Source organism: Dermacentor andersoni, chromosome 5 (genome assembly GCF_023375885.2).
Source record: "Dermacentor andersoni chromosome 5, qqDerAnde1_hic_scaffold, whole genome shotgun sequence".
Taxonomy (NCBI): domain Eukaryota; kingdom Metazoa; phylum Arthropoda; class Arachnida; order Ixodida; family Ixodidae; genus Dermacentor; species Dermacentor andersoni.
Genome location: NC_092818.1, coordinates 1,989,132 through 2,000,225, shown reverse-complemented (window position 1 = coordinate 2,000,225; position 11,094 = coordinate 1,989,132).

Here is an 11,094-nt window from a genome sequence, read left to right as displayed (position 1 = left end):
GGTCTGGCAGAAAACAACGTGCGCGTCTACCAACAGATGCATGTGCATGCTTAACAAGTGTTTGGCACAAATGCATGCGCGTGCGCTGTAAAGCGCAGCATGGGCGCGCTTGGCACGTGGTTTCGCAGAAATCCACGTGCGCGCTCTGGCAAAAGCAGCATGTGCATGCTTAACTTGTGGTCTGGCAGAAAACAACGTGCGCGTCTACCAACAGATGCATGTGCATGCTTAACAAGTGGTTTGGCACAAATGCATGCGCGTGCGCTGTAAAGCGCAGCATGGGCGCGCTTGGCACGTGGTTTGGCGGAAATCCACGTGCACGCTCTGGCAAAAGCAGCATGTGCATGCTTAACTTGTGGTCTGGCAGAAAACAACGTGCGCGTCTACCAACAGATGCATGTGCATGCTTAACAAGTGGTTTGGCACAAATGCATGCGCGTGCGCTGTAAAGCGCAGCATGGGCGTGCTTATTTATTCATTTATTTATTTTAACTTTTCTTTAACACAGCTTATCACCCGTCCTACGCGATCTTCGGCTACATCCGCTAATATTTTAGATCTAGTATTAACCAGTGATCCTGACGTGTGCTACGACTTAACTCATCAAGATGGGCTATCTGATCATGATATCATAACAGGTAGTCTTGCAGTTTCCCTTCCAAGGCGTCCGTGCTCTGATAAGTACATCCGTTGTTACAATAGAGCGGATTTTGACAGCATAAAATCCGCACTATCTGACTTCTCTTTACATTTCCTGAATAGATGCCAATTTCAAACCATCGAACATAATTGGGCTGAACTTAAAACCATTCTTACTGAACTAATTAATCGATTCGTCCCTCTAACAAAAATAGCCTGCACCCCGACAGCGCCGTGGTTTGCCGTAAAGCTTCGGCGCCTTAATAATAAGAAAAAGCGTTTATATCGAAAAACCGATAAAGCCCGCGACTCAGATTCCTGGCACCGTTATAAGACCTGCGATAAGCAGTATCAATCACTGCTAAAATCATCTAAACGACATTTCTTTGCCCATGACCTATATTTTATGCTCACTAACAATCCTCAACGTTTTTGGCGCGTAATAAACCCGAAGAGCTATCCCGATTTAACACTAGTTGATGAGCACGGTGATATGGTCCACCACTCGGAATGTGCTGATTTATTGAATAGCGCATTTTCATCTGTATTTACACAGGAAGACACCATATCTTCACCAACCCTTGTAAACCTTCTAAACATATCAATGCCAGAAATAATTGTTAGCGAAGCAGGCATTTCTTCTTTACTAAATAAACTTAAAGTTTCTTCCGCCTCTGATCATACTGGCATTAATAATAAAGTTTTAAAACATTTGTCACCTAGTTTATCACCTATATTGTGTGCGCTCTTCTCGCAGTCTTTATCAACCAGCACTATTCCGCACGATTGGAAGGTGGCAAAAGTAATACCCATTTTTAAGTCCGGAGGCCGAACTCACCCATTAAATTACCGCCCCATCTCCTTAACCAGTACTATTTGTAAATTACTTGAACACATCTTGTATACTGAAATCATTAACTACTTAGAAGAGCACAAAATTATTGTTGATTACCAACATGGCTTTCGTCGTGGTTATTCATGCGAAACACAGTTAGCCGGCTTTTTACATGACATACATTCATACCTAGACCTAGGGTTTCAAGTAGATGCTATCTTCCTGGATTTTTCGAAAGCTTTCGATCGCGTTGCTCACCATAGACTAGTACTGAAGCTAATGAACCTTAACATACATCCAACCGTTATTGGATGGATTAAGGATTTCCTCTCATCCAGAGTACAATATACGTCTGTTAACAACAGTAATTCCTCTTCTACCAAAGTAACCTCCGGTGTTCCGCAGGGCAGCGTTCTTGGCCCTTTACTTTTCTTAGCATATATTAATGACCTGCCTAACTGTGTGTCTTCCCACATCAGACTTTTTGCCGATGACTGCGTAATATATCGATTAATTTCATGCGACAATGACAAAGTTATTATTCAAACCGATCTTAACGCTATTAAAACATGGTGTTCAACACGACTGATGACTCTTAATACAGCTAAAACGAAATTACTATCATTTACTAGGCGCAACCACCGTATTCCAACTTCGTACGTAATATCTAACAACATAATTGATCTTACAACTTCATATAAGTACCTTGGTGTTCACTTGCAGTCTGATCTAACGTGGCATCATCACATCCGCCTGACGTTGGCATCAGCTAACCGCTCTGTAGGCCTCCTCAAACGCAACCTTAAGCATGCTCCAGCTAAACTACGCAGACTAGCATACATCACATTATTACGCCCCAAAATCGAGTATTCATCAGCTATCTGGGATCCTTTTCAAACATATATCACCCAAGAAATCGAATCATTGCAAAACCGCGCGGCTCGTTTCATTTTTTCTGATTATTCACCATATACTAGCATTTCAGCACTAAAAGCTCGTGCTCAGCTTGACGACTTATCCCATCGCCGCAGAATTGCCCGCCTGTCGCTGCTGCACAAACTTTATCATCATCCGCACCTTCACCGTATCTTCGAACTAGCGACAGCCTTCTTTCCACGCACAGACCATATCTTCAAGGTAAAACGCATCAGTTGTCGCTCAGCTAACTATGCTAACTCCTTCGTTCCCCGAACAATTGTTGCATGGAATAACCTACCATCACACATTGCTACTCAAACCGATTTCGCCACCTTTCAGGAACTTTTACGCAATAGTGACTTGTAAATATTCATCATGTACTGTTTCTTCATACGTTGTTCAGTGTATATATTGTTTTGATCATTGGTCTTACTGTTCTGCGTGCACATTGTACAAGTGTATTTCGTGTGTCATTAACTTGTTAAGGTGACAACTGACGCAGCTTCGAGCAACACCTCGTTTTACTTCTTTTACATTGTGCCTATTTAATTCACTTAATTTGTTTTCTCAGGCAGTTTTGTATTTTCTATTTAAGTTTCACTTGACTAATGTATTTCGTATATTGTTTTACTTGTGTATTTTCCCAGGTATCGTACTTTTGTATAACTTTTGTGCACTTTAGTTGTTTTTTTTCCGTAACGCGCAAAGCTCGCATTTCTTCATGTATCGGTTCCCCCTATGTAATACCCCTTCGGTGGCCTTTAGGGGTATTATGAAATAAATAAATAAATAAAATAAATAAAATAAATACTTTCAAGGCCCGTAGGCGCTACAGAAAGGAGTGGTACATATACATAAAAAAAATGCAGATGAATGAATAAAACATTTGTTAGATGGCATGGAAAACAGCAGTCTTGAACCCCGATGAGTCTACAATAGTAGCGACCGATGCGGGGAGGTGGTTCCAGTCATTGCAGGTGCTAGGTAAAAAAGAGTAATAGTACCCGTTCGTGCGACAAGATAGCACGAAAACTTTATGAAGGTGATCGCTGCGGGATGAAAAGTAGGAAGGACGAGTAAGAAGTTTTGCTTTTAATACGGGGTTGTGGTAAATATTGTGGAAAAGGCAGAGGCGACTGTATGCACGACGTACTGAAAGTTCCGGTATATTAAGGGCTTGCTTCATGAGTGTTACGCTAGCATGACGAGAGTAATTAGATAGAATAAAGCGACACGCGCGGTTCTGAATGGCTTCGAGGGAGAGGGTTAGTGATATAGCACTAACCCTCTAGTGATTAGCACGTGGTTTGGCAGAAATCCGCGTGCACGCTCTGGCAAAACCAGCATGTGCATGCTTAACTTGTGGTTTGGCAGAAAACAATGTGCACGTCTACCAAAAGATGCATGTGCATGCTTAACAAGTGGTTTGGCACCAATGCTTGTGCGTGCGCTGTAAAGCGCAGCATTGGCGTGCTTAGGACGTGGTCTTGCAGAAATTCACGTGCACGCTCTGGCAAAAGCAGCATGTGCATGCTTAACTTGTGGTTTGGCAGAGAACAACGTGCGCGTCTACCCAAAGATGCATGTGCATGTTTAACAAGTGGTTTGGCACAAATGCATGCGCGTGCGCTGAAAAGCGCAGCATAGGCGTGCTTGGCACGTCGTTTGGCAGTAATCCATACGCACCTTCTGGCAAAAGCAGCATGTGCATGCTTAACTTGTGGTCTGGCAGAAAACAACGTGTGTGTCTACCAAAGGATGCATGTGCATGCTTAACTAGTGGTTTGGTACAAATGCATGCGCGTGCGCTGTAAAGCGCAGCATGGGCGTGCTTGGCTCGTCTTTTAGCAGTAATCCATGTGCACCCTCTGGCAAAAGCAGCATGTGCATGCTTAACTTGTGGTTTGGCACAAATGCATGCGCGTGCGCTGTGAAGCGCAGCATGGGCGTGCTTGGCACGTCGTTTGGCAGAAATCCATGTGCACGCTCTGGCAAAAGCAGCATGTGCATGCTTAACTTGTGGTTTGGCAGAAAACAACGTGCGCGTCTACCAACAGATGCATGTGGATGCTTAACAAGTGGTTTGGCACAAATGCATGCGCGTGCGCTGTAAAGCGCAGCATTGGCGTGCTTAGTACGTGGTTTTGCAGAAATTCACGTGCACGCTCTGGCAAAAGCAGCATGTGCATGCTTAACTTGTGGTTTGGCAGAAAATAACTTGCGCGTCTACCCAAAGATGCATGTGCATGCCTAGCAAGTGGTTTGGCACAAATGCATGCGCGTGCGCTGAAAAGCGCAGCATAGGCGTGCTTAGCACGTGGTTTGGCAGAAATCCACGTGCACGCTCTGGCAAAAGCAGCATGTGCACGCTTAACTTGTGGTTTGGCAGTAAACAACGTGCGCGTCTACCAAAAGATGCATGTGCATGCTTAACAAGTGGTTTGGTACAAATGCATGCGCGTGCGCTGTAAAGCGCAGCATGGGCGTGCTTGGCACGTCGTTTGGCAGAAATCCACGTGCGCGCTCTCGCAAAAGCAGCATGTGCATGCTTAACTTGTGGTTTTTCAGAAACCAACCTGCGCCTCTACCAAAAGATGCATGTGCATGCTTAACAAGTGCTTTGGCACAAATGCATGCGCGTGCGCTGTAAAGCGCAGCATGGGTGTGCTTGGCACGTTGTTCGGCAGAAATCCACGTGCACGCTCTGGCAAAAGCAGTATGTGCATGCTTAACTTGTGGTTTGGCAGAAAACAACGTGCGCGTCTACCAAAAGATGCATGTGCACGCTCAACAAGTGGTTTGGCACAAATGCATGCGCGTGCGCTGTAAAGCGCAGCATGGGCGTGCTTGGCACGTCGTTTGGCAGAAATCCATGTGCATGCTCTGGCAAAAGTAGCATGTGCATGCTTAACTTGTGGTTTGGCAGTAAACAACGTGCGCGTCTACCAAAAGATGCATGTGCATGCTTAACAAGAGGTTTGGCACAAATGTATGCGCGTGCGGTGTAAAGCGCAGCATGGGTGTGCTTGGCACGTTGTTCGGCAGAAATCCACGTGCACGCTCTGGCAAAAGCAGTATGTGCATGCTTAACTTGTGGTTTGGCAGAAAACAACGTGCGCGTCTACCAAAAGATGCATGTGCACGCTCAACAAGTGGTTTGGCACAAATGCATGCGCGTGCGCTGTAAAGCGCAGCATGGGCGTGCTTGGCACGTCGTTTGGCAGAAATCCATGTGCATGCTCTGGCAAAAGTAGCATGTGCATGCTTAACTTGTGGTTTGGCAGTAAACAACGTGCGCGTCTACCAAAAGATGCATGTGCATGCTTAACAAGAGGTTTGGCACAAATGTATGCGCGTGCGCTAAAAAGCGCAGCATGGGCGTGCTTAGCACGTGGTTTGGCAGAAATCCACGTGCACGCTCTGGCAAAAGCAGCATGTGCATGCTTAACTTGTGGTCTGGCAGAAAACAACGTGCGCGTCTACCAAAAGATGCATGTGCATGCTTAACAAGTGGTTTGGTACAAATGCATGCGCGTGCGCTGTAAAGCGCAGCATGGGCGTGCTTGGCACGTCGTTTGGCAGAAATCCATGTGCAAGCTCTCGCAAAAGCAGCATCTGCATGCTTAACTTGTGATTTGGCAGAAAACAACGTGCGCGTCTCCCAAAAGATGCATGTGCATGCTCGACAAGTGGTTTGACACAAATGCATGCGCGTGCGCTAAAAAGCGCAGCATGGGCGTGCTTAGCACGTGGTTTGGCAGAAATCCACGTGCACGCTCTGGCATAAGCAGCGTGTGCATGCTTAACTTGTGGTTTTGCATAAAACAACGTGCGCCTCTACCAAAAGATGCATGTGCATGCTTAACAAGTGGTTTGGCACAAATACATGCGCATGCGCTGAAAAGCGCAGCATGGGCGCGCTTGGCACGTCGTTTGGCAGAAATCCACGTGCGCGCTCTCGCAAAAGCAGCATGTGCATGCTTAACTTGTGGTTTTTCAGAAAACAACGTGCGCGTCTACCAAAAGATGCATGTGCATGCTTAACAAGTGGTTTGGCACAAATGCATGCGCGTGCGCTGTAAAGCGCAGCATGGGCGTGCTTGGCACGTTGATCGGCAGAAATCCACGTGCACGCTCTGGCAAAAGCAGTATGTGCATGCTTAACTTGTGGTTTGGCAGAAAACAACGTGCACGTCTACCAAAAGATGCATGTGCACGCTCAACAAGTGGTTTGGCACAAATGCATGCGCGTGCGCTGAAAAGCGCTGCATGGGCGTGCTTGGCACGTCTTTTAGCAGTAATCCATGTGCACCCTCTGGCAAAAGCAGCATGTGCATGCTTAACTTGTGGTTTGGCACAAATGCATGCGCGTGCGCTGTGAAGCGCAGCATGGGCGTGCTTGGCACGTCGTTTGGCTGAAATCCATGTGCACGCTCTGGCAAAAGCAGCATGTGCATGCTTAACTTGTGGTTTGGCAGAAAACAACGTGCGCGTCTACCAACAGATGCATGTGCATGCTTAACAAGTGGTTTGGCACAAATGCATGCGCGTGCGCTGTAAAGCGCAGCATTGGCGTGCTTAGTACGTGGTTTTGCAGAAATTCACGTGCACGCTCTGGCAAAAGCAGCATGTGCATGCTTAACTTGTGGTTTGGCAGAAAACAACTTGCGCGTCTACCCAAAGATGCATGTGCATGCCTAGCAAGTGGTTTGGCACAAATGCATGCGCGTGCGCTGAAAAGCGCAGGATAGGCGTGCTTAGCACGTGGTTTGGCAGAAATCTACGTGCACGCTCTGGCAAAAGCAGCATGTGCATGCTTAACTTGTGGTTTGGCAGTAAACAACGTGCGCGTCTACCAAAAGATGCATGTGCATGCTTAACAAGTGGTTTGGCACAAATACATGCGCATGCGCTGAAAAGTACAGCATGGGCGCGCTTGGCACGTCGTTTGGCAGAAATCCACGTGCGCGCTCTCGCAAAAGCAGCATGTGCATGCTTAACTTGTGGTTTTTCAGAAACCAACGTGCGCCTCTACCAAAAGATGCATGTGCATGCTTAACAAGTGCTTTGGCACAAATGCATGCGCGTGCGCTGTAAAGCGCAGCATGGGTGTGCTTGGCACGTTGTTCGGCAGAAATCCACGTGCACGCTCTGGCAAAAGCAGTATGTGCATGCTTAACTTGTGGTTTGGCAGAAAACAACGTGCGCGTCTACCAAAAGATGCATGTGCACGCTCAACAAGTGGTTTGGCACAAATGCATGCGCGTGCGCTGTAAAGCGCAGCATGGGCGTGCTTGGCACGTCGTTTGGCAGAAACCCATGTGCATGCTCTGGCAAAAGTAGCATGTGCATGCTTAACTTGTGGTTTGGCAGTAAACAACGTGCGCGTCTACCAAAAGATGCATGTGCATGCTTAACAAGAGGTTTGGCACAAATGTATGCGCGTGCGCTAAAAAGCGCAGCATGGGCGTGCTTAGCACGTGGTTTGGCAGAAATTCACGTGCACGCTCTGGCAAAAGCAGCATGTGCATGCTTAACTTGTGGTTTGGCAGAAAACAACGTGCGCGTCTACCAAAAGATGCATGTGCACGCTCAACAAGTGGTTTGGCACAAATGCATGCGCGTGCGCTGTAAAGCGCAGCATGGGCGTGCTTGGCACGTCGTTTGGCAGAAATCCATGTGCATGCTCTGGCAAAAGTAGCATGTGCATGCTTAACTTGTGGTTTGGCAGTAAACAACGTGCGCGTCTACCAAAAGATGCATGTGCATGCTTAACAAGAGGTTTGGCACAAATGTATGCGCGTGCGCTAGAAAGCGCAGCATGGGCGTGCTTAGCACGTGGTTTGGCAGAAATCCACGTGCACGCTCTAGCAAAAGCAGCATGTGCATGCTTAACTTGTGGTCTGGCAGAAAACAACGTGCGCGTCTACCAAAAGATGCATGTGCATGCTTAACAAGTGGTTTGGTACAAATGCATGCGCGTGCGCTGTAAAGCGCAGCATGGGCGTGCTTGGCACGTCGTTTGGCAGAAATACATGTGCAAGCTCTCGCAAAAGCAGCATCTGCATGCTTAACTTGTGATTTGGCAGAAAACAACGTGCGCGTCTCCCAAAAGATGCATGTGCATGCTCGACAAGTGGTTTGACACAAATGTATGCGCGTGCGCTAAAAAGCGCAGCATGGGCGTGCTTAGCACGTGGTTTGGCAGAAATCCACGTGCACGCACTGGCAAAAGCAGCGTGTGCATGCTTAACTTGTGGTTTTGCATAAAACAACGTGCGCCTCTACCAAAAGATGCATGTGCATGCTTAACAAGTGGTTTGGCACAAATACATGCGCATGCGCTGAAAAGCGCAGCATGGGCGCGCTTGGCACGTCGTTTGGCAGAAATCCACGTGCGCGCTCTCGCAAAAGCAGCATGTGCATGCTTAACTTGTGGTTTTTCAGAAAACAACGTGCGCGTCTACCAAAAGATGCATGTGCATGCTTAACAAGTGGTTTGGCACAAATGCATGCGCGTGCGCTGTAAAGCGCAGCATGGGCGTGCTTGGCACGTTGATCGGCAGAAATCCACGTGCACGCTCTGGCAAAAGCAGTATGTGCATGCTTAACTTGTGGTTTGGCAGAAAACAACGTGCACGTCTACCAAAAGATGCATGTGCACGCTCAACAAGTGGTTTGGCACAAATGCATGCGCGTGCGCTGAAAAGCGCTGCATGGGCGTGCTTGGCACGTCTTTTAGCAGTAATCCATGTGCACCCTCTGGCAAAAGCAGCATGTGCATGCTTAACTTGTGGTTTGGCACAAATGCATGCGCGTGCGCTGTGAAGCGCAGCATGGGCGTGCTTGGCACGTCGTTTGGCTGAAATCCATGTGCACGCTCTGGCAAAAGCAGCATGTGCATGCTTAACTTGTGGTTTGGCAGAAAACAACGTGCGCGTCTACCAACAGATGCATGTGCATGCTTAACAAGTGGTTTGGCACAAATGCATGCGCGTGCGCTGTAAAGCGCAGCATTGGCGTGCTTAGTACGTGGTTTTGCAGAAATTCACGTGCACGCTCTGGCAAAAGCAGCATGTGCATGCTTAACTTGTGGTTTGGCAGAAAACAACTTGCGCGTCTACCCAAAGATGCATGTGCATGCCTAGCAAGTGGTTTGGCACAAATGCATGCGCGTGCGCTGAAAAGCGCAGGATAGGCGTGCTTAGCACGTGGTTTGGCAGAAATCTACGTGCACGCTCTGGCAAAAGCAGCATGTGCATGCTTAACTTGTGGTTTGGCAGTAAACAACGTGCGCGTCTACCAAAAGATGCATGTGCATGCTTAACAAGTGGTTTGGCACAAATACATGCGCATGCGCTGAAAAGTACAGCATGGGCGCGCTTGGCACGTCGTTTGGCAGAAATCCACGTGCGCGCTCTCGCAAAAGCAGCATGTGCATGCTTAACTTGTGGTTTTTCAGAAACCAACGTGCGCCTCTACCAAAATATGCATGTGCATGCTTAACAAGTGCTTTGGCACAAATGCATGCGCGTGCGCTGTAAAGCGCAGCATGGGTGTGCTTGGCACGTTGTTCGGCAGAAATCCACGTGCACGCTCTGGCAAAAGCAGTATGTGCATGCTTAACTTGTGGTTTGGCAGAAAACAACGTGCGCGTCTACCAAAAGATGCATGTGCACGCTCAACAAGTGGTTTGGCACAAATGCATGCGCGTGCGCTGTAAAGCGCAGCATGGGCGTGCTTGGCACGTCGTTTGGCAGAAATCCATGTGCATGCTCTGGCAAAAGTAGCATGTGCATGCTTAACTTGTGGTTTGGCAGTAAACAACGTGCGCGTCTACCAAAAGATGCATGTGCATGCTTAACAAGAGGTTTGGCACAAATGTATGCGCGTGCGCTAAAAAGCGCAGCATGGGCGTGCTTAGCACGTGGTTTGGCAGAAATTCACGTGCACGCTCTGGCAAAAGCAGCATGTGCATGCTTAACTTGTGGTCTGGCAGAAAACAACGTGCGCGTCTACCAAAAGATGCATGTGCATGCTTAACAAGTGGTTTGGTACAAATGCATGCGCGTGCGCTGTAAAGCGCAGCATGGGCGTGCTTGGCACGTCGTTTGGCAGAAATCCATGTGCAAGCTCTCGCAAAAGCAGCATCTGCATGCTTAACTTGTGATTTGGCAGAAAACAACGTGCGCGTCTCCCAAAAGATGCATGTGCATGCTCGGCAAGTGGTTTGACACAAATGTATGCGCGTGCGCTAAAAAGCGCAGCATGGGCGTGCTTAGCACGTGGTTTGGCAGAAATCCACGTGCACGCTCTGGCAAAAGCAGCATGTGCATGCTTAACTTGTGGTCTGGCAGAAAACAACGTGCGCGTCTACCAAAAGATGCATGTGCATGCTTAACAAGTGGTTTGGTACAAATGCATGCGCGTGCGCTGTAAAGCGCAGCATGGGCGTGCTTGGCACGTCGTTTGGCAGAAATCCATGTGCAAGCTCTCGCAAAAGCAGCATCTGCATGCTTAACTTGTGATTTGGCAGAAAACAACGTGCGCGTCTCCCAAAAGATGCATGTGCATGCTCGACAAGTGGTTTGACACAAATGTATGCGCGTGCGCTAAAAAGCGCAGCATGGGCGTGCTTAGCACGTGGTTTGGCAGAAATCCACGTGCACGCTCTGGCAAAAGCAGCGTGTGCATGCTTAACT